We start from the raw sequence: 24,952 nt of genomic DNA on the forward strand, positions 1-24,952 counted from the left end.
TGTGATAAAAATACAATACGACTAATAAAATCAGCACAATATTTATATACCAGCATTAATATTTCAGCAATAAATATCAACCTGAAGCAATAAAAACAGAAATAGAAGCAGACAAAAATAACAAGAGCAGAAAAATGAATGAAACCAACAAAAACAGCAGTTATGTTACATCTTCAGCTTGGGAAATAAGAATATTTTCAACTTGTACTGAAAAATCAAAACAGTATTTATTTATAGTCTACCATTCTGACTGAGACTCAGAGCGGATTGTGTGTTATATGCTGTTAAGTTGTTTCCAGCTTATGGCAACCCTTTGAATTAATGACCTCCAAAACAGCCTATCATTGCTGAGATCTTGCAAACTGGAGGCTGTGGCTTCCTTATTTGAGGCAAGCCATCTCATTCGGGGTCGTCCTTTTTCCTAATGCATTCCACCTTTCCTAGCATTATTGTCTGTTGCAGTGAGTCTTGTCTTCTCATGATGCGAGCAAAGTACGATAACCTCAGTTTTGTCATTTTAGCTTCTAGGGTGAATTCAGTCTTGATTTGCTCTAGAACCCACTTATTGCCTTTTTAGCAGTCCATGAAACCCATAAAAATTTCCCCAACACCACATTTCAAATTAGTCAATTTTCTTCCTGTCAGCTTTCTTCATTGGCCAACTTTCATATCCATACATAGTAATGGAGAATGCCATATTGTGAATTATCTTGACATTGGTCCCCAGCAACATATTCTTATCCTTAAGGATCTTTTCCAGTTCCTTCATGGCTGCCTTTCCAAGTCTCAATCTCCTCCTGATTTCTTGGTTGCAGTCTCCCTTTGGGTTGATGATTGAACCAAGGAATGGAAAACCTTGAACAATTTCAATTTCTTCATCATCATCATCCTTAAAATTGTGTAATTCCTCAATTGTCATTACTTTTGTCTTTATGTTCAGCTGTAATCCTGCTTTGGCACTTTCTCCTCTAACTTTCATCAATAGTCGTTTCAAGTCTCTACTATTTTCTGCCAGTAACTGTCATGTCTGCTCCATCCATGCCATTATTTCATGCTGACCTGTATTTCTAAATCAGTGTTTCATGCTGTAACTTAATGTCATATTGCTATGTCAAAACTGCTTTGCTTCCACAGGCTTGCTTTGCGTTCACACAGACTTCCACAGCAGCTGCAGGTGCCTTATCACAGGAACTCTCAGTGTGTCTGACCTTGTACACTGCTCACTCCCATGAATACTGTGTCTCAACTTTGATCTCCTGCTTTCTCATTGTCTAGACTTGATAATTGAAATATGCAAGAAGTTCTCAGGAATGGTTCCTGCCAAAAGTAAAATTGCTGATGGGAGGGGGAGAGGAGTGATTGTGTTTAAGTAGAATGATTTTCTCTTGTATTGTTATTCCTGTCAACCTGATCTTTAATGCTTAGGAGCCTACCTTGCTTCTGAGTAACCCTATGGACATATCTATGGAAATGATTTGATTCCTGAATAAAACCTTTTAACCAAGAGCCTGGATTCTTGCTGTGATGCTACAGGGGTCTATCTGCCGTAGCCTGTCATCCATAGCCTGACAGTAACATGGTATCATCTGTATATCTCAGATTGTTAATGTTCCTTCCACCAATTTTCACTCTACTTTCATCTAAATGTAAACCAGCTTTCCATATGATATTGTTCTGCATATAGGATGAACAGATAGAGACACAATGTACATCCTTGCCTGACACTTTTGCCAACTGGAAACTATACTGTTTCCCCATATTCTGTCCTAACAGTAGCCTTTTGTCCAGAATACAGGTTGTGCATCAACATGATCAACACAATATGTTGTAGCACACCCCTTTCTTTTAACACTATCCATAGGTTTTCATGATCCACACAGTTAAAAGCTTTGCTGTAATCTATAAAATAGAGGCTGATTTTCTTCTGAAATTCCCTGGTAGATTCCATAAGTCATTGTACATTTGCAACATCATCTCTAGTGCCTCTATTTCCTGAATCCAGTTTTAACATCTGGAATTTCTCATATGGTAAGAGTCTTTGTTGTAGACTGTTGTGCATACTTTGCTTGCATGGGAAAGTAATGTGATGGTCCAACAGTAGCTGCAATCTTTAGCATCCCCTTTTTTCAGAATTGGAATGTAGACTGAGCATTTCCAGTTCCGTTTTGTTTTACATATTTGTGGACATGTTGTTGTTAAGATTTTGATGAACTCAGTTTCTGTTGCTTGAAATCGTTCTTTGATTACATAGCGTTAATATAATCAATGTAATCGCATAGCATGAAAGATCTAATAAGCAAAGCAATAGGACTAGATTACAAAAAGTAGAAACTGAAAAAAGAGATGTGGTAAGTCAACTGATATAGAAAATGAAATTACACAAGTAGAAAACAATGCAGTAAGAACAGATAATACATAGAACAAATAGATAGCATAGCATAGACTACAGTCCTGTTCTGCTTATAAAAACTCCTTCCTGAATCATTCACTTACACTATTTTCCTATAAATGCACTCCTGAACAAAGCAGCAGCTGAAACAAAATTCCAGACCTGAAGTGGCATGACAGAACAAACCTTGACACTGGTAACTACCACATCTTATCTCCAAAGATGGGATATGCAGAGCAGGACCTCTGACAAACACTGAATAATCTACCAGGTTCACATGAGAGCAGGCACCCCCCTCCATCCACCCCATAGTTCAACACATTTAAGGTTGTAAGAGAAAACCCAGAGTTGACTATCATGATGAGGAGGCCACAAAGAAGTTAGATAGCTGCCAGTGTGTGTGCTGTCTGCATTTTCTGTATGCTTGTCTCTTATTCCTCTCTTAATAAAGAAACCTTTCATGATAAACATCTACCTGTTCATTTGAGAGTTCTCCAAGGGAAAAATCCTGGTATACATTGATGGAGATCCCTAAGTTACCCCCTTTAATTACATCTCCTTTAATGCTAATTCCTCCAACTCACAAGGAGACCTCCATTAGAGTAACAGTATCTGTGAAGAATAGCATCATGACTCTGTTTCCCTAAAATCCCTGACTCAGAAGAATTTACAGCACAATGAAACTGCCCAGAGCCTCAATATACAAGTTTATTGAAACCATAGTTACAGAACTCAGTTGCAGTGCTTGTCAGCCCCCATTTCTAATCTGACCTCATATTTCATAATTTAGAAGGAAAATTGTTCTTTGGCATTCCAGAACATCCTGACTGAAAGGCCCTGAAACAAAAAACTTAGCATTGTCATGTGCACAGCACTCTATTTAATTGCAAGACCTGAATTCAGCCTCTGATTTACTTCAGCATTGTCTCAAATATTGTACCATCAAGCCAGGAAGTGTGAAATTAATAATATTCGGCACAGCCCTGTCCCACACACTGCTGTAATGCCACTTGCATGGGAAATCAGAGTGGCAGGTTCCCTGCTTTAGCTATTTTTTATATATAATAAATATAACTAAATGCTCCAATGACTCATTTTTTTTCTGCCCAGGGAATATTCTCTGGCTTCTTCATCATTTACCATTTGTTTCTGTAGAAAAAGATCACCAGCCTCCTATACTTTATTAGAGTGCTGCTGCCTACCCAAAACCTGGCATTGTTAGGAAACCAAATGGTGCCGTAGACGCAGGGGTGATAAAGTGTGAATGTAATCACGGAAAATAAACAAAGCTGCTTTGTAGACAGGAAGAGAGCTAGCCCCAAGCATGGGATTAAGTCTACAGAACCAAGAGGCCATTTTGCATGATAGATTTCTGAGATTTTATTTCCATAGAAGGCAACATAAGAGAATAGAGCCAAATGAATCTTTATTCATTTGATAGATTCAAGAATGATCCAGCTGCCTAAGGCAGAGAACCTTGTTCACAGGCATATGCATAGAAAAGCCTTAAAGAGAGTTTTCTGTCTTTGCAGGACAGAGTGCATCTCTTCAGCAGGAGCAATGGGGGAGGGGGGGGAGGACATCACATTCATATCTCACGGCTACTGATCCAGATGGTTTTAGTGAAGGATTAGGCGCATTCATAAATGATGGATCTATTGACAGCTATTAGCCAGGACAGAGTTTCTGTGTTCAGAGGTGATAGATATATCACTGAATACCGGATGCTGGGAACAGCTGATGCCTTTGTGGCCTCCCTGTGAACTTCTCAATGGTCCCTGTTGGAAACAGAATGTTGCACTGGGTAGAATTTTGGTCTAATGTAGGAGGTACAGACACACTCTAGCCACTTCAGCCTCTCTAAGATGTAAGTACACTCCACAGAGTACATAGGATAATAATGTTGTGCGTTGGTGCTCATCTGATATGCTTTTCAAGCAATCCTCAGGTTTGAGCTAATGCGGACATTGACTAAGACCTAATTTGTATGTTACTGTAGTGGTATGGTTACTGTTTCTCTGTGCCTACATTGCAGACTACTCCAGTAATGTATGAAATGGCCTGAAGTCACGCTTCAGGCTATTTTTTGACACCGAGATTTCCTTAACTGTTCTGGACAGAAATCTGCATTTGGAGACAGGCAGGAGACATGTGATTCTGCTGCTTCTCTTAGACCTTCCAACAACATTTGGTACTGTTGACCATCAATCTCCTGGAGTATTTGGGCTGTTTGGAGTAGTGCTACGAAATAGTTCCACTGACTGGTCAGACTCAGTGGGTTGCCTTGAAATGACAGCTGCTCTACCTTTTTGTGGGGTGCCGCAAGTCTCCATCTAGTCCCCTGTGCTCTTTAACACACTGTTTGTTGTTTGTTTGTTTGCTGGCTTGCTTGTTTATCACATCCTCATAGGACTCCTCAGGTTCACAGTCAATAAACAAACAGTAATTATAAAATTCTCACCATACAATGGTCACTAAAACATAAAAAATGACAACTAGCTTTAAAAAAAAATCCCCAAAACGAAATCGAAAGCCCACAATGCAATATAATAAAAACCACCACAAATACCTATAAAGTCACAAGTATAAATAGCTAGCAGCATAAGCAGAACTGCTGGGATCTGAGATATGATCACAGAGTCCTTATCTTTTTTTTTTTTTATTGGTGAGCCCAAATTTTAAAAAAATGTATACATACAATCAATCCCCTATTAATTAATTCTGACCCCCCACCCTTTCCTCCCCCCTCCCTTATTGACTTCCAGCAGCTTTCCAACCCCTAATCTCTCTTATTACTCAGCTTATTTTCATTAATATTCTTCCCTGGTATATATCTTAACTCTTATTCTAAGCATATTCAAATTCTATTATATACTATATTATACTGTATTCTATAAAAATCCATTACAATATTTATTATACTTCTCATTAATTAACTACATATCTGAATAAAATTCCTTGCACATGGTACTAACTTATATATATCCCTTTATCTCATAATTTATCATTCTGTCTGGAATTTTCTTACACATAAAACTAGCTTAGATTCTAATAGTTAAATTCCCCCTTAATATATTGTCCTGGATCAAGATCTTTAAGTTTTCTTGTCATTTTGTCCATCTCTGCCATGTACAGCAATTTGTAAGTCCAATCTTCTATAGTTGGTACTTCTTGCACTTTCCAATCACAGAGTCCTTATCATCGCCTCTGAATACCAGTGCCAGGAGGCAACATCAGGGGAAGGCCTTGGCCTCTCTGCCCTGTAATTGGCCCTCCAAGTAACAGATTGGCCATTGTGTGAGACAGGATCCTGAACTAGATGGACCACTGATCTGATCCAGCAGGGCTCTTCTTACATTATCATGTCCTCCTGACTTATCTGCATGTACTCTCTTCTGCTATTGGGAAGGATCCTGAATTCTGGAATCCAGAAACTTGGAATGGGCAAGTCAGGTGACTTCCAATAATTAGGAGTTTCCACTTACTGCAGAGGAGGAATCCCCACTACCCATCTGCACCAGGGACAGTGTCAGGCACCCACTCTCAAACAGCCCCTCCATTATGACATCAGCCTAAGTTGGTAAATCACTTGTAAGCCTTGATCTTGGATTTAGACCTTTGTCATTATCCTCCGCATTGGCAGAACTAAACTCCCACTTGGATGACTATAATATGCTCTACACAAGCCTGCCCTGGAAGATGACTTGGGACTGGCTGGTCTGTCTCTTGTTCAGAGTAGGCTCCAGGGAGCATATTAGAGTGGGCAGTTCCAGCATGTGAAACTTGTGAACATTTGGGGGTGGCGCCTGGGGAGGGCAGAGGTTTGAGGGGAGGGAGCTAATCAGATATGTGATTCCATAGAGTTTATCCTCAGGAGTTGCCATTTTCTCCAGGGAAACGGTTCTGTGTAGTCAGAAGATCAGTTTGTGGGAGAACTCCAGTTAACCCTAGATCATATCCCCCCATTTTGGTTCACAGGCACTGGTTGAGACTGTTGCAATGTGCAGCTTATCACATTTCAGGCCATCCTTAAGATGGATGAGTGGATGCGGCCTTGTTCTTTGTCTCTGCCTCTCCTGATGTTCAGTCTACAGGTGCACAAGGTAGGGCTTTTCCAGTGGTAGCAGTCACATAGTGAAACTCCCTTCCTAGATATATTCCCTTCTAGTAACCACTATGCTGTGCAAATTCCAAAGCTTTTGGCAGTCGGTTTTTAAGGAGTTTTTATCTTGCTGTTGTTCTTATGCTTATGTAGTTTACTGTGTTTAGTTATGTTTGGCTGTTGTCATTATGTTAAGGCTGCCATTCCCCTGCCCGGGGCAGGAGATCCCCTGCTCCTACCTCCTCCCCCTGCACCTCCTCCTCCCAACCCCACTTACCTGCCAGTAGAGGGGCGCCCCCGGGGCACCTGCCCAGCAGTGCAGCGTACACCTATGCCCCCACGCCCCACCATGGCACGCTCCTGAGCCCCACAATGGCCACGTTTTGGGATGAATTGGGCCCCCAGGGGAGATGATTCAACCCTTGGGCAAGCACAGGAGCACACGCCGGGCCGCTCTTTGACCCGCGTGATGACGTCACTTCCTGGAAGTGATGTAATCATGCAGACCTGGAGCATGTGTGCGTGAAGGGGACAGACAACGAAGACTTCAGAGAGTGAGTTCGAGGTTCCCAGTCCCCCACCGGGGGACTCAAGGGACCTGGCAACCCTACGTTATGTTGGCTTTATTGCTTTTTCACCATTACCATTCTTATATAGGAAACCATGTAGAATGGTAATTTATAATTTATGGATTCAGCTGTGAAGAGGCAGATCATGTAGATTAAGTTCCTAGTTAAGTGTTGTTAATACCTCCCTATGGGCTGCTGGTAGTTACATGTGAATGTACCAGATAATCCATTCGTCCAATCATAACACAGGAAGAAATAATAAATGATCTTGCCATCAATGGCAAACAGTTTACCCATTTTTGTTTGTTTTCCATGTGCCCCAATTTAGCACATCTTGATTTATTAGTCCTCCAAGAAACCCAGGGCCGAGTACTTTCTCTTTCCTACATTCTACCCTCACAACATCCTTGTGACATAGGTTAGGTTGAAAGACAGTGACTGTGCCCTGAGGCCACCTGGTGAACTTCCTGATGAAGTAAAGTAGCCAGCTGTCCCCAGTCCTAATTTGATATGGTCTCATACCACACCGACTCTCCACAGACATCTCATATCCCAGTTTTATTCTGTAGGGCTCAATTTGTGCCAAGTTTCATGATGGTGCACTCCCAGAAACCGTGTTTCAATACCAAGACTTAGTACTGGGGGTCATAAAGAAAAGTGCTCCAGAATATGGACAAGGTGGACTTCTCTTGCTATTGAGTGAGTACAACCAGCACATTATGTCAGGGATGAGAGAGGTGGTTTTTTAAAGCAAATAAAATAATTAAATATGGCCCATTAGCTGGCCCCAGAGTCGCCAACTCTGGGTCAGGAAATTCCTGGAGATTTGAGGGTGGGGAGCCTAATGAGGGTGAGGTTTGAGGAGGGGAAGGGCCTCAGAAGGGAATAATGCCATAGAGTCCACTCTCCAAAGCAGCCATTTTCTTCAGGGGAACTGATCTCTGTAGCCTAGAGATCAGTTATAATTCTGGGAAATCTCCAGGCCCCACTTGGAGGCTGGCAAGCGGCAACCCCAGCTGATCTAAAATATTAGCTTTAACTTAAAAACTATTAAAACAACCAAGTTTCTAGGCCTTCTAGATCCAGAGACAGAAGGTTAAATGTGCAGACAGTTTTCTACCCAATTTATGTAATAAAAACAGCTTGTTCTGCCATCTCTTTTTTCTAGCAAATGAGGGAAGTCATATCTGTAATTGACAGGTATGGAAACCCAAGAGAATGTTTTGCTTTACTATTGCTAAGAACTTATCTATTGTTTTTTTCTGAGCTACATGTGAGTCTGGAGCTCTGTCTGCTTTTTAGCAAGTCAGTACTTTGGGGGAATTTCCAAAACACATGTGCACGCACACACACGCACACACACGCACGCGCACACACACACACACAAAACCCCACAACAGTAATCTAATGAAAATGAGTCTTTTTCTTAAATACAAATGGGCTGTGTTTACCAGCTCTATTTGTAAGGCTGAAAGCAACAGAAAAATCAGAATGGATCTCTGCATTTCAAAACTAGAATATAATTGAGATGGCACATTAGCAAGATGAAATGGGCCAAATTGGTGGCAGTACCTAGCAGATGGAGGACATATAAATTAATCCAGTCTTTTTCATGCCTTTCTCTTTGGAAATTGAAGATAACTTAGTTTATTTTAAAAATCTAAATAAAAGTGACTGATTTGTAATTATTTTCTTTTTATGCTGCTTAGTTCCTTAACTACCTTGACCTAGATAGCCCAGGTGAGTTTGATCTTGACAGATCTCAGAAGCTACACAAGGTCGGCCTTGGTTAGTAATTGGATGGGAGACCTCCAATGAAGACAAGGGTTACAGAGGTAGGCAATGGCAAACCACCTCTGTTAGTCTCTTGCCATGAAAACCCCACTGGGGTCGCCATAAGTCAGCTATGACTTGAGGGTACTCTCCACCACCACCAGTTCCTCAAACTAGTTTTTTTTTGGGTGGGGGGGCATGATTCAGTAACACTGTGTGTGATCACAAAAACTTTGAGATCCAAACCACTCTTTCAGAACAGTACAACTCTCTTCTACAGAATGAAGAAGAGCTATTCCCAGCAGAAATAGATCCAGAGGAGTTAGCCGTGTTATATACTACATTGGAATTGGATGGTCTGGTTGTTTTGCTGCCACAAACCAACACGGCAAACTCCTTTGAAGCCTCACACAAGCCAATTAATCTCCACTCCAAAAGGAGATGTTTACATTTACTAGCAAAGGAATGTTTTGGTTGTACCCTCCCTCTCCCCCCCTAACTGCATCTTCTCTCTCCTCCTCTCCTCCCCCCTCCTCTTCTATATTTGACCAGTTTCTGTACCATGCATCTGATGAAGAGAACTTGATTCTCGAAAGCTTATGCTACAATAAAATTGGTTAGTCTTAAAGGTGCTACTGGACTCTTTTTGATCCAGAAGAAATAGTTTCTTTTCTTTCTGGCCAGATCCCATGCATGTTTACATGGAAGTAAATCCCACTGCACTCAACAGGACTTACAGTTAAGAGTGTTTTGAAATTGCAGCCCTGAGGACTAATTCTATGCCTGTTTATTCAGGAGCAAACCCCACTGATTTAGATAGAGCTTACTCCCAAGTATTGCAGCTGTTGTCTTCTCCTCGACGTTCAGAAGCGTCCTCCTTCAGAATCACTCTGTGATCAACGAGGAATGAAAATGAACTAGCCAATCTGTGCTGTAGTTTAGAATAAAGGAGGTGCAGCAGAGATGAGATTCAGACTCTGTATCCAGCCTGGCCTCAGATAATTAAGTTACGAAGAGAGATGTGATACGTCATCCCTTGCAATATGAGTAAACAATAAATACAACCAGCTGTCTGTAAATGTTCATCAACACAGCAATACAAAACAAGCTGAAATGTTTAGGCTAGAACTTGGAATCCTAAGGAAGAAAAGCAAGGAAAGTGATGGGATTGCAAGAAAAATACTCGGCAGTGAAAAATCCTTCAGTGGAGAAATTATGGAAGCCAATAATCTACATGGTTATAGATGATCTGCCCGAGGACTCGAAGGAAAATAGATCCTAGCCATTTTTAAGTGATGTTATCCAGAGCTTCCATATGTATGTAGACTATCTTAACTTGCAGTGGAAAGCTCAGCTCTTGGATATGAAGTATGGGCTGATGATAATAACTTGGGCTGACACTCCCAGGCCTTCCCAGATTTCTTCTATGATAAGCTGTTATATGACTATACTTTGCCTGAAATCTTTGCATCTGATGGCAATCCAGCACAAGGAGGGCTGCCTGGGTTGCAAAAAATATGGAATGATTCTGCAGAGGTGTAATGCATACCCTGTAGAATTTCACAGAGGTGTAAGGGATATTAATAGGAATGTAGTACCCTGCAACAGTAAAGGAAAGGATATGCCTTAAGGGTATTCATGAATGTATATAATTCACACAGAGCTCAATCCCCAGAGTCTGGGCTATCTGGTTCAAGGAGGCCCAATGCTAGCTTTGAGGTGCAGCTGCCCCTAGTTTCCCCCCCCTTCTTCCTGGGGCATCCCATTGTTGAGCAGTTAGCACTAAAAACAGGCTTTGGACTGGAGGACAGGATGGGTTCCTTTGCAGGGAAAAGCCCCCTGAGTTTGAGATTGTACAACCTGCAGTCAACGTGCTCAGAATCAAAATGCCAGTATTGTACTGATCACATTAATGGCTCTGGATTCTTCAGATACTGAAAGGATATCTATGTGGGCAGTGACAGATGTTACTTTGCAGTGATCTTAATGCCATGTCCTGTGTCTGTTGAAGGATCGTTGTAGCTGCATTCACCACTCATCTCCATCCTCCCAAAAACAATGATCAAAGAGCCTCAATGCTACTATTTTTAAATATATATATATTGTGTGTCAAACATTTAAAGACTTTGGGAGTTCTGAAAAGTTGTGCATAAACAATGATTTTTTTCTTGCCCCAAATTCTTCTGAAGAACCGCCCCCCAAAAACCCAGTCACTTGGTGGTACTTTGGAGAACTACAATGCAATCCTATTCAGAGGTTCTCCAGTCTAAAACCATTGATTTCAGTGGATATAGACTAATAAATCTGCACAGGACTGCACTGCTGATTTTGAGGCACATCTCCTCCCATTCTAGCCCAAACAAGTTTTAAAGGAAGCAGGATTTATTTTTAATTAAATCCAAGAAGGTTCAGAATATGGTGTTGGTATTGCCTGAAGGTATAAGGAAAATACGCTTTCAATTATGTATGGTACTTTAATAAGTATTCACTTTCATAATGAGATACTTATGCTGGGGGCAGAGGGATGAGTGGACAATACCTTTGTCACATGTTTTTTTCAGGCAGGTTGTTGTATCCTTTCCTCAGATACCTTCACTCATACTTGGTAATCACACAACAATGAAAGAGCCAATTTTTAAAACAAGATAACAGATTAAAAGGGGAAAATACTCACCAGCTGCCGGGTCTCAGTTCCTGGGTCACAACTTCAGCTGTAATTAAACATATTTTTTTTAAAAAAAGGGATGATAATAAAGTCTGTTTCAGCTCCAAGCAAGCATGCATTAGGATGCTGAAGTTAGTTCCCAGTTCCTAAATCACGTTTCCAATTCATGAAGTTGAAGTTGGCTGAAGTTGCTTGGTTCCCAGTTCCCAATTTGCATTTCCAGTTCATGAACCCAACCACAAATATTAGGATAATTTAAAAGCTCTGTCTGCACCCCAAAATAAAGTTTGGACCACTACGTGTTGTACACCCCCATGTTCAGGAGACTCTGCCCTCCAAATGGGCCTGTGCTGTTTCTTGGTCCAAAGTCCAGTTCTTGTGCTAGCAGCTCCAAACTGAGGTGCTCCAAGAACAAAACACATTTAGAAACCATGGGGGAGCTGCACCCCAAATAGGGTTGTCAGTCCCCCGCTGGAGGCGGAGGATCCCTTGCTTCCATCCTCCACCCCCCACCCCCACTTAACTGGCCAGCAGGGGAAAAGGTGGAGAATGAGGCTCCCAGGGTGTGCTTCTGGGCAGCACAGCACAAACCTGCATCCACAGTGGCCAATTTGGGCCCCGAATGGACCAAATCAGGCCCATTTGGGGCCTACATTGGCCTGCTGTGAAGCACAGGAGCGCTCCAGGTCCCTCCCGGCAACACTCTCATGCTCTGCAACAGGCTGAAGCAGGCCTGTTTGGGGCTGAAATCATCTGCTGCGAAGCATGGGAGCACTCCCAGGGCAGCATGAGGCCCTGCACAATGATATCACTTCCTGGAAGTGATGTCATCATGCTGCCTAGGAGCACTCGTGCATGCTATGCTCACGTGCAAAGACAACTAGAAAGGTGATTGCCAGGCCTCTCGCCCTCTGCCTGGAGGGTGAGGGGACCTGGCAACCCTAACCCAAAAACAATATTTGGACCACCACAGATCAGACACCCACACTGGTTCTGGTGCAAAGAGCTTCTATTTGGGTTTCCTCCAAGAATATTGCATTGGGAAGCAGATTGCAATAAGGAACTGGAACTAGAAGTTCAGTTCTAGCTCCTTATTGAAATCTGCTTCTCAATACAAGGTTTGTGGAGGAAACCCAAATAGAACTTTTTTGCCTCCCAACCAGTGTCTGGACCAGGCAACAGTACATGTCTTCTTGTAAGAGACAGTCTCCAGGGTGGGGGAGTGTATGATTTGTGGTGATCTAAAGACTGTTTTGAGCTACAGTTCCCTCCATTTCTAAATATGTTTTTGTTCTGGGGGCACTTCACTTTTGACTTGCTAGCACAAGAACCGAACTTTGGACCAAGAAACAGTATAGGCCCATTTGGAAGGAAAGTCTCCTGAACATGGAAGTGTACAACATGTAGTGGTCCAGACTTTATTTTGGGGTGCAGAAACTTTAAATTATCCTCACTATTTGTGGTTGGTTTATGAACTGGAAATGCAGATTAGGAACTGGGAAGCAACTTCAGCCTCCTGCATGCCAAACATTTTTTTTAAAGTACTTAGTACAATAAAGTCTATTTCAGCTCCCAAGCAAGCATGCAAGACAGTTTTATGCAATTAAGAAGCATATTTCATGAACACAACTGAATCACTTTTTAAAATGCCCTCTGTAGAAGTCGAAATGTGTTGATTTGTTGCCAGATGTACATTTTAAAATAGTATAGCTATTGTCTTGGATATGTAGTATGTAACATGATGCCATTTTCAAAAGGAATGGGTAAGGGATTTAAAAAACCAAAGGCCAGTTAGGTTAAGTTTTATTCCAGGTAAAATTGATAGAAAACATAATTGCATATAGAACTATTAAGCATATAGAAGAGGAAGCCTCAGAGAAGATGAATCGGCATGGCTTAAGCAAATGGAAGTCTTGCCACATTGACCTTTTGGAGTTCTTTAGAAGTACCTACCTACAAGCAGACACTGGCCATTTTCACACTGTTTACCGGCCATGGAACATCGCGCCAAGCTCCTGGAATGACAGCGTCTTCCTGGCGCAATTTCACATCATAACTCCAGTTCGCAAGCAAAATCACACCAGGAAGATGCTGTTGTTCTGGGAGCTTGGCGCAATGTTCCATGGCCAGTAAGCAGTGTGAAAATGGCCATTATGTACTTGGACGTCCAAAAAAGCTTTTGACAATGTCTCCCACCAAAAACCCTTGGATAAATTTAACAATAATTGGATAAAATATGTCATGGACTAGTCCTGCTCAGCAGCAGCCTGATCCTGACCATTTTGGGCCCCTTTTCGGCCATTATCAGCCCGTTTTTGCCATTTTGGGCCCAATTTTGACCCTGAATGGCCAGGATTGGGTCCAAAACAGCCAGGATAGGTGATGTCAGGGGGTGTGGCATATGCAAATCAGTTATGCTAATGACACACTTCCAGTGATGGCAAGGGCCGTGGCATATTCTAATGAGTTATGCTAATGAGTTCCTCCAGCTCTTTTTCTACGAAATGACCCCTGAATGTAAGCAATAGGTTTCTCCCAAGATATGTGCTGTTCATAAATGATCTAGAATCAGGACTGAGTTTGTGCAGTGTCCAAATGTCTGGATGACGCTAAATTATTAAAACATTGAAAATCTAAGTTCATTTCAACAAGTTCTAATGGAAAATGAGATTTGATGTAAGTAAGTAAAAAGTGATGAACGCTGAAGCAAACATGCTAAACTCACATATACTTTGATGGAGTCTGAATTGGCAGTGACTAACAAGGAAAGAGATCTTGGAGTGGTGGATAGTTCAATGAAGACATTAACTCAATGTGCAGAGGTTGTGGAAAAGGCAAATCCCAATCTAGGGATTATTAGGAAATAATCCCATAATAGGGATTATTGTAAAGAAAAACATGGCATCATACTGATCCATGCCCAGTCAAATCTTCATGATTGATGGTGCTGTCATCCATTTGTGGTTGCTTCATCTAAGAAATGATATTGTAGAGATAGAAACAAAAGGGCAATCAAAATATCCCAGGGACCTGGAACACTTTTCCTATAAGAGAAAGCTAAAAAGGTTGGGCCTTTTTAGTTTAGAAAAAAAAGTTTTTATGAAATCGTGAAAGCTGTGGGTGAAGTGTATATAACTTTTTCTCCCTCTCAGATAGTACTAGAACCCAAAGTTATCCAGGGACATGGGTGGGTAGTAGATTTGTAACAGACTAAATGAAGTACTTCCCACCACATATGATTACCTGAAAGAATTCACTGCCACAGGGTGCAGGGCTGCTTATAGAAAAAGTGTTCTGTGCCTTCGATAGAGGCTTAATGTGTGGAAATGGGCAGTTGAATATTTTATGGCATGAAGGTAACATCACCTGGTAAATATCATCCCATTAAGCTTCAGTTAAAGGGACAGGACATTTTTTCCCTCCAGGCAGTTGTAGATATAGCCATTAGCTTAGATAACTTTAAAAGAAGACTAAATAAATGAATGGCTTGTCAATGGCCATGGTGGTTAAACGGAATGCCCATGTTCATAGTCAGCTCATATAGTTGATCATGGAGTGGGGGCTCCCTCCCAGCATTGCGGGATGGCAGGTCAAGCCAAGCTTCTAAAGAGGTTCTTCTGGCCTGACCTCTGTCATTTACTGGAGAGCAATTGGCACAGATTCTTCGAAGTAACAACATTTTTTTGCAGGTTTTGTGATTTACTATAGATTTATTTTACTGTCTTGATTTAATAACCACCACTGCTACAGCATAATTCAGATTATATAGAATCTTGAGGGGGGCATATCAGGCATTGCCTTAAAAGAGCCTGTGGTCATATCTACATGGGCATATCTCTTGCTTTAATGTCAAACCAGGAGAATGGGGGGGGGCAGAACATATGGGAATGTGGTATGTACATTATATCATTAGTTCAGGGGGGCATGGGGCTTTAAAATTGCACCAGTTCTGTTCCCATGTGTTGTAGATAGACGAAGGGTCTGCATGAATTCATCCCAAGGCCTCTGTGGTTTGCACATATCAGAGGCATGAAACAGTACCTGAAAAACCCTCCAATTTGTAGAAGTACCCCCTATACCTTAAAGATCCATGTTTTAAATGCCACCTAATAGACCAGCTCTAGAAACTACTAAAATTCTGGTTCATCATAGGAAGCAGATGCCTAATTTAAGGGCAAGCTTGTCTTCTAACAAATCTGTTTACTTACATCAATGCTAAACGCATTTACTTGCAAATAAGCCCATTGATTTCATCAAGTGCTGCTTTGGCGTGGAATCTCTGATAGAACAGACTACAGTAATTGCACTTGTCTGATGCCCGGCTAGGTGACTGTGACAGGCAGACGAAATATCTACACCTGCTGCACATTGCATCAATATCAGTCCCAGTGGGCTCTTTCTGAGGACTAGGAAGCTCCAGGCCACATCTCCAGTGTAGGCAAATTGGCATGAATTTAGCACAGCTATTGTAGGACCAGAAAGAGAGAGACTAAAATACAGGTGGAAAAGATCAGGATGAAAATGCACAATGCGTCAAACTGTGTGAGATTAAGAATCAGAGGGTATTTAAGGGACCTCAGGGAGAAGGCAAAGCTGCTGACTCAAGTTGTTTCCAGGTCAGCCAGAGACAACCTGATCCCACAACTGCAGAAAGCAATCTGGGTCAGGTAGAGGGACTGCGATGTTCATATGGTTTTCTGTTGTGCTGGCAGCATCTTGGTTTAGACAAACCCAAGTTCATAAAAAAGCATTGGAAGCATCCAGCAAATATGTTAGTTAAATGAGACCTAATTGGATGGGAAGCGAAATCAAAGTGATTACCATGAGTAAGAAAGAGAAGTGTGTTTCCTGCCTTTTCTTCATGGAGTTCAAGGTAGCTTATATGCAACTGTTTTCTCTCCATCATAGTCCTGTGAAGGTAGGTTAGGCTGAGAAATAATGACTTGCTGTTGATCAACAAACATCAGGGCTTAATAGGGATTTTAATCATGGTATTTAAGCCAAATCTAAGGCTTCGTCTATTATACCACACAGGATACTTAGCAGAAAACCTTATCTTCAAGAAGGAACACAAATGAAAGAGATATTCAGAGCACAGGGTATTTACTTCTCTGGGTGAGCTACTGGTGGTGGGTTGAGACCGGGGGAGTCTTAATTGTAACTTCCACTCTCATTCCAGGATGCTATAGATGGCCTAGAGTCTATGTCCCCATTGCAAATTTAAGGAATCCTGGGCATTAGAAATAATACTAGATTTATATACCACCCTTCAGGACAACTTAACATCCACTCAGAGTGGTTTACAAAGTATGTCATTATTATCCCCACAACAACAATCACCCTGTGAGGTGGGTGGGGCTGAGAGAGCTCCTAGAAGCTGTGACTGACTCAAGGTCACCCAGCTGGCTTCAAGTGGAGGAGCGGGGAATCAAACCTGGTTATCCAGATTACAGTCCCACCCTCTTAACCACTACACCAAGCTGGCAAAGAACGGTTAATTAGGATTTGGGGAAGTACTTTCCCCCTGATTCCAAATTAATCTTCCTGACAGGATGATTTTAGCTTCAGAATATACTGAGCCCTTGGAAGCTTATCCAAAAGGAGTCCAGTAGCACCTTTAAGACTAACCAATTTTATTTTAGCATAAGCTTTCGAGAATCAAGTTCTCTTCGTCAGATGCCTGATACAGAGACTGGTCAAACACAGAAGAGCAAGAGAGGGAAGAGGCAATTAGGGGGGGGAGGGGGGGAGCAATCAAAACATTCCTTTGCTAGTATATGTAAACATCTCCTTTTGGTGTGTGTATCAGTTGGCTTCAAAGGAGTTTGCCCTGTTAGTTTGTAGAAGCCAAACAGGTAGACCATCTTGGAAGCTTATAGCACCCTGACATGGCTGGGAAGGAGAATTGAGAGACATGAAGCTCAGGAAGTACACGCCCCCCCCCCAACCTTCCTTTCCAGGGCACTGCAGGGTCTTCTTGACTGAGGGCCAAGCTACATGACGAATGACACTTGAACAGCAAGTGGATTGAGTGGAGGGCAAGTGAACAGGGAGAAATACACTTGCTGTTCAAGTGTCATTCGTCATGTGTAGCTTGGCCCTCAGTCAATTTCCCTTTGTCCCTTCTTCTTTTAAAACTGGTTCTCAGCTGCACTCCATATTCTGTGCCTCCTGTGGGGCAATAAGCAAGCTCAGCCATCAGCAAAGACGAGGGGGGGGATCTTTTCTCTTTTTAATTTCTAAAATAATATTTTCCTACATACTTTGGAAGTACCCTTAATTGTGCTGAAGTGTGCTACGTACCCTTACCTTTGCTATGTTGCCAATGGGTAGCCCCATTTTGCTGCCCTAAGGATTGGAAGGAACAGACTGCCAAAGGCTACTTCATGGGCCTCTTAACCAGGATCCTAAATGCTCATCTGGTGCCCATTGCTCTGCTTCCCCTACAGCACCTTTGAGTAAATCCCTGAGAATGTTGTGGCAGGTATTTTTCCATGACTGACTGCGATGTGGCCTCCTGCAGGTCAGCAGCTGCTCAGTTTCAGAAATATGCTCCATCAGCAGAGCCAGCTCGACTGTGTTCAGTCCTCCAAAGAATAGCATGCTCAGCGTATACAGTGGAGCTTGTGCATATGTGCATGCGCACATGTGCCCCGGCACTCTGCCTGGCTGCCTAGTCAGCTCACTGCTTTATTTATTATTAATTTCAATGCATAAAACTCCCATCTACCTCAATTCCTTCCCATCCATCACCAGAATATCTAAGAGGTAACACAAACATTAAAGCAGCAGCTCAGCCTGGGCTCTGCAGATATCAATCAGCATTGTTAATAAATACACAGAAAATACAAATGGAATCGAAAACACCCCCAGCCTCTTGCTTTCCTGTGGGAACCAAATGGTATGCATTAGTGAGACTGTGTTAAACAGAGCAGCAGACTTTAGTAGATTAATCTGCACAATTTATTAAGATTGCAAAATTGCTGTGTGTGTTTGTAGGGGTAAGCCCCACTGAACACAGTGGATTGGACTGTAAAGCTTTGGTTTCACATTATAACACCCCCTACCTCATTATTTCATGGGGTTGAAAATGAACAGGAACTTGGGGACTATTCAGAAGATACTGCTTTCCATTCTAAGGCTGTGTCTAAACTGGGAATGCTTGAACAACCGCCAGTTTGGCTCTCATCCTGTTCACCATGAACAGGGAGCCAGTTTTGATAGACTTTTCAGCTTTTCTTTGACCCATTTGTGACTGTTTGGCAATTGCTTCACTGTGTTCTTCCCCAATGATGCATTCAGCTCTTTGCACATGCGTGTTTTCACACAAGCCAGTTAAGTATTACATCCCCCTTTCCCTGCTGCACCACTGCTCCAGTCAGCAGGAAATTGTTTATATCGTCACTGGAAACAGTCACAAACCATACAAATTGGTCATAAATAAATGCTTTATTTAAAAAACCTCCCACTGTTCGGTTTTCATCTCTGTAGCCCTTATCGTTTTTAATGGCTGCCAATCTGTTTGGTTTGGCAGCATTTTTGTGTTCACACAGTTTTGCGGGGGGGGGGGGGGGGAGATGCCTACCTGTTTGACAGGCATTTGAGTGATTTGGCTCATATCTAATTGTCACAACTGAGTATCGTCAGTCTGGCTGTCAAACACATTTCTGGTAAATTTGCAGCATCCCTAGTTTTAGCCAGTACTCCATCTCCCATTTCTTTCCAGAGCAAGAAGGGACAAACTATCCCTCCTTATCTATTGTGCACATCGGCAGGCGGCAGCACAGAAATGGTTTGCCAGTAGGTGCCACAACAGAGTCAGACGGTGAGGTGGTGCCTTGGATTCCTACAGGCTGTGTATTGCTGCAGCTGTGTGCCACGAGGGCATGCTCCCAAGAGCCAAAACACTGCCTGTGCAGAAATGACTTCAGAGGACAAATGCAAAACGAAATTGGTGTGAAGCATGAGATGGAATGAAACACTGTACTCCCCAAGAGACTATGACCTTTGATGGGCAGACTCATCCCAACCTGGTCCTTGATCTTGACCTTCCTCTCCCGTTCCCCCTTCTGCACTCACTATAGCAGATGCAAAAACTACCCTAAATAATTGAAGTGTTTCAGGCCACTGGAGGTAATTTATGTGCTAATCACAGGGAGAAGATGGATCACTCCGGCTACTGCTGGAGGTTTAGGAAAGCAATAGAGGTAAGCAGTCTGTGCCTCTTTCTCTTCATCTTCATGGAACAAAAAGAAATAAAGGAAACACCTCTTGGACTAGCAGGACTTTAGACCTGCTCACTCCTTGATGTGTTAGGCCTTTGGTTAATGGCTTGGCAGAATCAAGGCTAAAGTTCTCTTGGATTTAGGGATGAAAATGCAATCAAAGTATCATTAAACCTCATCCAGCTATGCAGCCTAGACTGTGCTCAAGTTTTACATGCATTGAAGTTATTACATCTCAAAAAGAGGAATTCTCAGCATCTTTGCCTTTTTGTCCCTCAAGCACTAGCTGCGGACTCTCGCAGTTGTAATCAGAAAATTCGTTTCACTTTATTTAAGCAGCATTTTAGGACTTTTGGGCATAAGGAAAAGGAAAGGGGAAAATGAAGGCAAATAAAATCAACAAGATGTGTAAATCTGTTAGCAACTGTGATGGCAGGAGTAATCTTAGTAAACAAGCCATTTGATGCCTTTTTGCAGATGAGAATATAATTCAGCAGCATGGCAAATGTTTCACACCTATAAGTTTAATTCCTTGTATCACCAGTTAATAGATCTCTAGTAACAGGGGTGGGAAAGAACGGTGTTGGAGGATAGGACTACATATGATATGTACTTCCAAGATCTAGTGCTGTGAATTGTCCATCATTGTCATCGAAATATGGCAGTCACTGGTCTAAACCTGTAGATAGCCAGGGTCTGACCAAAATGTCACCAAATGGGCTCTAGAATAAAGGAGGAATATGGTGTTGGTGGAGGGGGGGATTTCAATATTCCCCCCTTACCCCTTTCACCTGGTAAAAATGATGGTTTTCATGCAGTTTTAATTCACACTAGGAAAATTCTACAGGTACCCCCGAGTTTTCTCAAGCAGGCTTAACATAATTTGGGATTTGGTAATTTTTCTCAGGAAAATGTGGCAAAAGGTTAAGTACCCCTTTCCCTAGGACCACAGATTCCCCTTTGAAATTACAGTCTGGTAGCTTCCTTCAGCAAATGAAAATACAGTCAGGTGTAAAGGAAGTGAGCTCAAGGCCATGCAAAGTTATGCTATGATGAATTAGTCTCTAAGTTACCACAGATCCTTCTTTTGTTTTCTACACATACTATGTACCTCTGCCCTCACACCTTGCAGACAGTTATTGTAGACTCGGATGGATGGATGAACACATTAAACTACCTTATAGTAAGTCAGATCATTCGTCAGTCTAGGTCAGTATAGTCTAAATGGCAACGGTTTTCAGTAGAGGGTTTCCAGCAGAGGTCTGTCAAATCACCTGATCTTTTTAAACTGTAGATGGCTTGGATTGAACATGGGACTTTCTGTGTGAAAAGCAGATGCTGTGCCATTGAGCCACAGCCCTATGGGGGTCCAATGGTCTGTAATGGTTAGGATGTTGGGAGACCTGAGTCTGAATCCCCATTCTGCTCTGGAAGTTGCTGGGTGACCTTGGGCTGCTCTTATTTCCTCAGCCTAACTTGCATCACAAGATGGTTGATTAAATGGACTAGGGGAGAGCCACAGACGTTGGTCTGAACTGATTGGAGGAATTGTGGGATAACACTTCGTTAGGTGGGTAGTGCAAGGCGTCTTCATAAAACAACCAGCAAGCCTGCAGCATGAAAATTGAATTGTATTGACTTTGAAAAACCTTTTTACCTCAGTAGGAAACAAAAAAAAGTCTTCTCTCACAAATGAATACAAACTTTTAATACAAACAGCAGCTAAACCTCTAACTACTTATCCTTGGGGAGGGAAATTTTTAAAAAAATCTCCAGAACAATCGCGCAAATAGTTGGGGGTAATGGATATCATTTATTGACTGGAACCAGTAAAAAGGATGACTTGAAAAAGATGCGCCAATGGCCTACCATTTCAGTGATTATCTAGTCCAGTCTGAGTCACTGATGCATCTCATATCCCAGAAGGGATATCTTATTCAAGCAAGAAATAAAAGGGGTGAACATTCAAATAGTAACTAATCAAAACACAGCCCAAAAGTGTCCTGTTTGTGGATACTGTTTCTGGAACACATCCAAATGGAAAAATTAACAACATTCAATAATATTTGGATATCTTTGGATGGGCCATTGACAATAAGAGAGACAAAGACATTAAGTAACCCTTTAAAAAAGGGAAAGGGTATATGTGAAAATCTTGCGAACAGCCAAATGGAGCCATCCTAAAAAGGTATACTGAAATATACTCAGAATTCTACTCAAGTCTCTTCGGTGGGCTAATACTCCCAGGAAAGTGTTGTTAAGCGGACGCTGAAAAATAGCCTGGAAATGCTCAGTTGCAAAGACAAAAATTTAGATGAGAAAACTCAGCAGGGGGGATCCTTATATAGAATCAAGAGAACTGTTCCTCAGCCACTGAGTTAGCAATGTGATTGGTGGAAGCACTATAGCAAAAAAAAGACACATCAGCACAGTTTTATTCTGCTCCAAGAACTGGTTTTGATAACTGGAAAGCTCAGATGTTGGTTTCAGATCTCCTGATTTCTCCCTGCTCTGTAACTTGCCTTGAATTCTCTAACTGTACTGCCAGGCACCAGGCAAGCAATGAAATTAATGCATTCATTCATTCTTTAGCATCCTCATCTGTTTTCATTAACCCAATAAACAGCTTTTACGTTCCTTTTTTTCATTCATTTGGAAATAAATGCACATCACTGTTGATTTCTAAGTTATCTTTGTAAATAAATTGTTCTTTCCCCAAGCTCTTTGATATTGAACTCTGTCGCTGGGATCTCCTTTTCCTTAGGGCTAGTTCTCTTATAATTCAGCCGCCATACAGAGACTTCTTAAAATGGCCTTTATCTGATAAAAGGTTAAAATTAAACCAAAAATTAAACCAAAATAGTTCTTGGCTAAACATTAGGAAGACCTTCACGATTGTCAGAGCAAATCCTCAGTGGAACAGACCTCCTTGGGAGGTGATGGGCTTTCCTTCTCTGAAGGTTTTAAAAAAGCGGCTAGATGGCCATCTGTCAGTAATGCTGATTCTATGAGTCAGTATGAACTTCAGCAGACAGTGAGAGGAAGTGCAGGTGGAATGAGCCAATGCTCTCCTGGCCCTTTCTTATGTGCCCAGAGTAATGACAATTGTCGCTTGGGGGTCAGGAAGGAATTTTCCTCCAGGCTAGATTGGCCATGAAGTGGCTGAGTACAGAATTGAACCCCCATCTCCCAGGCCCTAGTCCGACATGCTAAACTTGCTGGCTTAAAATTTGGTTTGGTGCAAAATCAGAATCTTGATTTTGAAATCCATGGCCAGTGTAGTAGGTATCATTTTACTTACACCAGCAGGAAGACTCTGCAGATTTTGTGTTCTCAAAAAAACAAACAAAAAAACAAAGCCAAGAACTAGAGACTTTGCAACACTGGGAATGTTCCACAAAATGTGTGCATGTGCATGTCTATATATATATATATATATATAAGCCTTGAGCATTGGGCATTCTCAAAGGTACTGCAATGCAGTGGTAATTTTTTTATAACTCCTTTTCCTGCAAGTTACAACAGAAGCATTTTCAGTGTAATACAGCGAATTTGCCTGATGCCTGCCTGAGTCTTTATCAGCTGCAGCATTAATTCCTATACAGTACAGAACCAGGGTGTGTATGTCAAATGCTTTCTGTGCAACACAGTTATTTCTCAGGGGTTTTTCCTATAATTTTAAAGATGGATTACAGAAGCATGCAGATGGATGTGATTGGAAGTCTCTGCTGCTCTTGGGTAACTAACAGCAGAGATGTTTAGTCCTTTTCTCACCATCCCCCGCCCCACCATGTTCCCCTCCTTTCCAGCACTGCTGCTGTGTTACCAAGTTAGCTATTGGGATTCATTACAAAAATAATGCACATAAGCACGTTTCTGACCAGATAGCAGCAGGTAGGTTTTGCATCCATCCCCCTCAGACTTTGGGGATGAGGAAAGAGGAAAAGATGCCCTGTGCAAAGCAACCAATGAGATGACTGAGAACAGAAGTCTACTTAAAGCTGTTCCCTCATTCTTTGGAGTGCTTTCTTTTTCCTGTGAAGCTCCCCACACTTCTCTACCTGTGACAAGAATGTGGAATGATAGTGTTTATCAAATTGCAAACATGAGTAACAAGAACAATGGAGGGATGTGACTTTCGTCCTGAAGCTTCATCAGTAAGTAGGGTTGACAGCTCCAAGTAGGGAAATACCTGGAGATTTGGGGGGTGGAGCTTAGGGAGAGTGGGTTTGGGAGGGGCTGAAGCTCAGCAGGTTAGTCCACCATCCGAAGCAGCCATTTTCTGCTGGGGAACTGATCTCTGTCACCTGGAGATCAATCGTAATTCTGGGAGATCTCCAGCCACCACCTGGAGGGTGGCAAGCCTATCAGTAAGAGCAGAATGGGATGGGGGAAATTGTTCCCTTCTTTACATTGTTTTCCTTTACCAATTGACTTTGGCTGTGAACCTGAAAGCTGCTTAGGCTTAAGAAATGGGTATGGAGTAGCCTGGAGGAGTTTAACTTGGACACTCCCTCCTCTTCCAGAACAGGACCTCATGACATAGCATAACCTGGTTTGGGATCAACACAAATGTGATGGCTGGGGGAGCAGTTTAAGTCTTTCCCAAATGCAGGTATCCTCCCATGTTTGTTTTGGGACTCTGTTTCAAAAGCCATTTTCCCACCATTATGTGTGAGGAGCTGCAGAGAGCTCAGGAAAAACAAGCTGAAAGCCTCCGCTCCTGGCCCCTATCCACGATTACTAGCTTGAGCATAAAGGACAGGCTGTGGTTTGAGATGCAAGGCAGACTGTGTTGATTGTTCACTCCTGTGCTTCTGGCTCTTTGTGTAATTGCTGTGTATTTGTTGGGTGATACAATCAGGTATTAAGGACTTAAGTTGTGTTCCCAAACTTGTGAGCTTGTAACTGGATGTTTACACATCAGCTGGGGATTTTCAGGTACTGACAGAATCAGGATTTCCTTCATTATACTTTCCATTCACGAACACGGAGAGACTCCTCACTGTTAACAATTCTCCTTATATTGTTGTCATTTTCAGCAAATGCTGGCACAATAAGAACAAATGGTGAAAAGAAAAGGGAAGAGCCCTGGCATCCTCCCTGTCAGTCCTTGCTTTTTTCTCCTTCTTTCCCCCCTGGGTGCCGGTCACTGAACAGCAAACGGAATGATGGATACACCCGTCACTAAGTGAACAAACTGGTTCATTGAGATTGCTACTGTTGCTG

The 24,952-nt window shown here is 42.1% G+C and overlaps 1 protein-coding gene across 1 annotated transcript in view; it reads left to right on the plus strand.

Annotated features, from left to right (window-relative positions):
- Window positions 1–24,952, plus strand: part of LOC129330406 (proline-rich protein 2-like) — an 85,448-nt gene that overhangs the window by 12,429 nt on the left and 48,067 nt on the right. The gene's annotated exons all lie outside the window — the stretch shown is intronic.

The sequence above is a fragment of the Eublepharis macularius genome, chromosome 5 (genome assembly GCF_028583425.1).
Source record: "Eublepharis macularius isolate TG4126 chromosome 5, MPM_Emac_v1.0, whole genome shotgun sequence".
In the NCBI taxonomy this organism is placed as follows: Eukaryota; Metazoa; Chordata; class Lepidosauria; order Squamata; family Eublepharidae; genus Eublepharis; species Eublepharis macularius.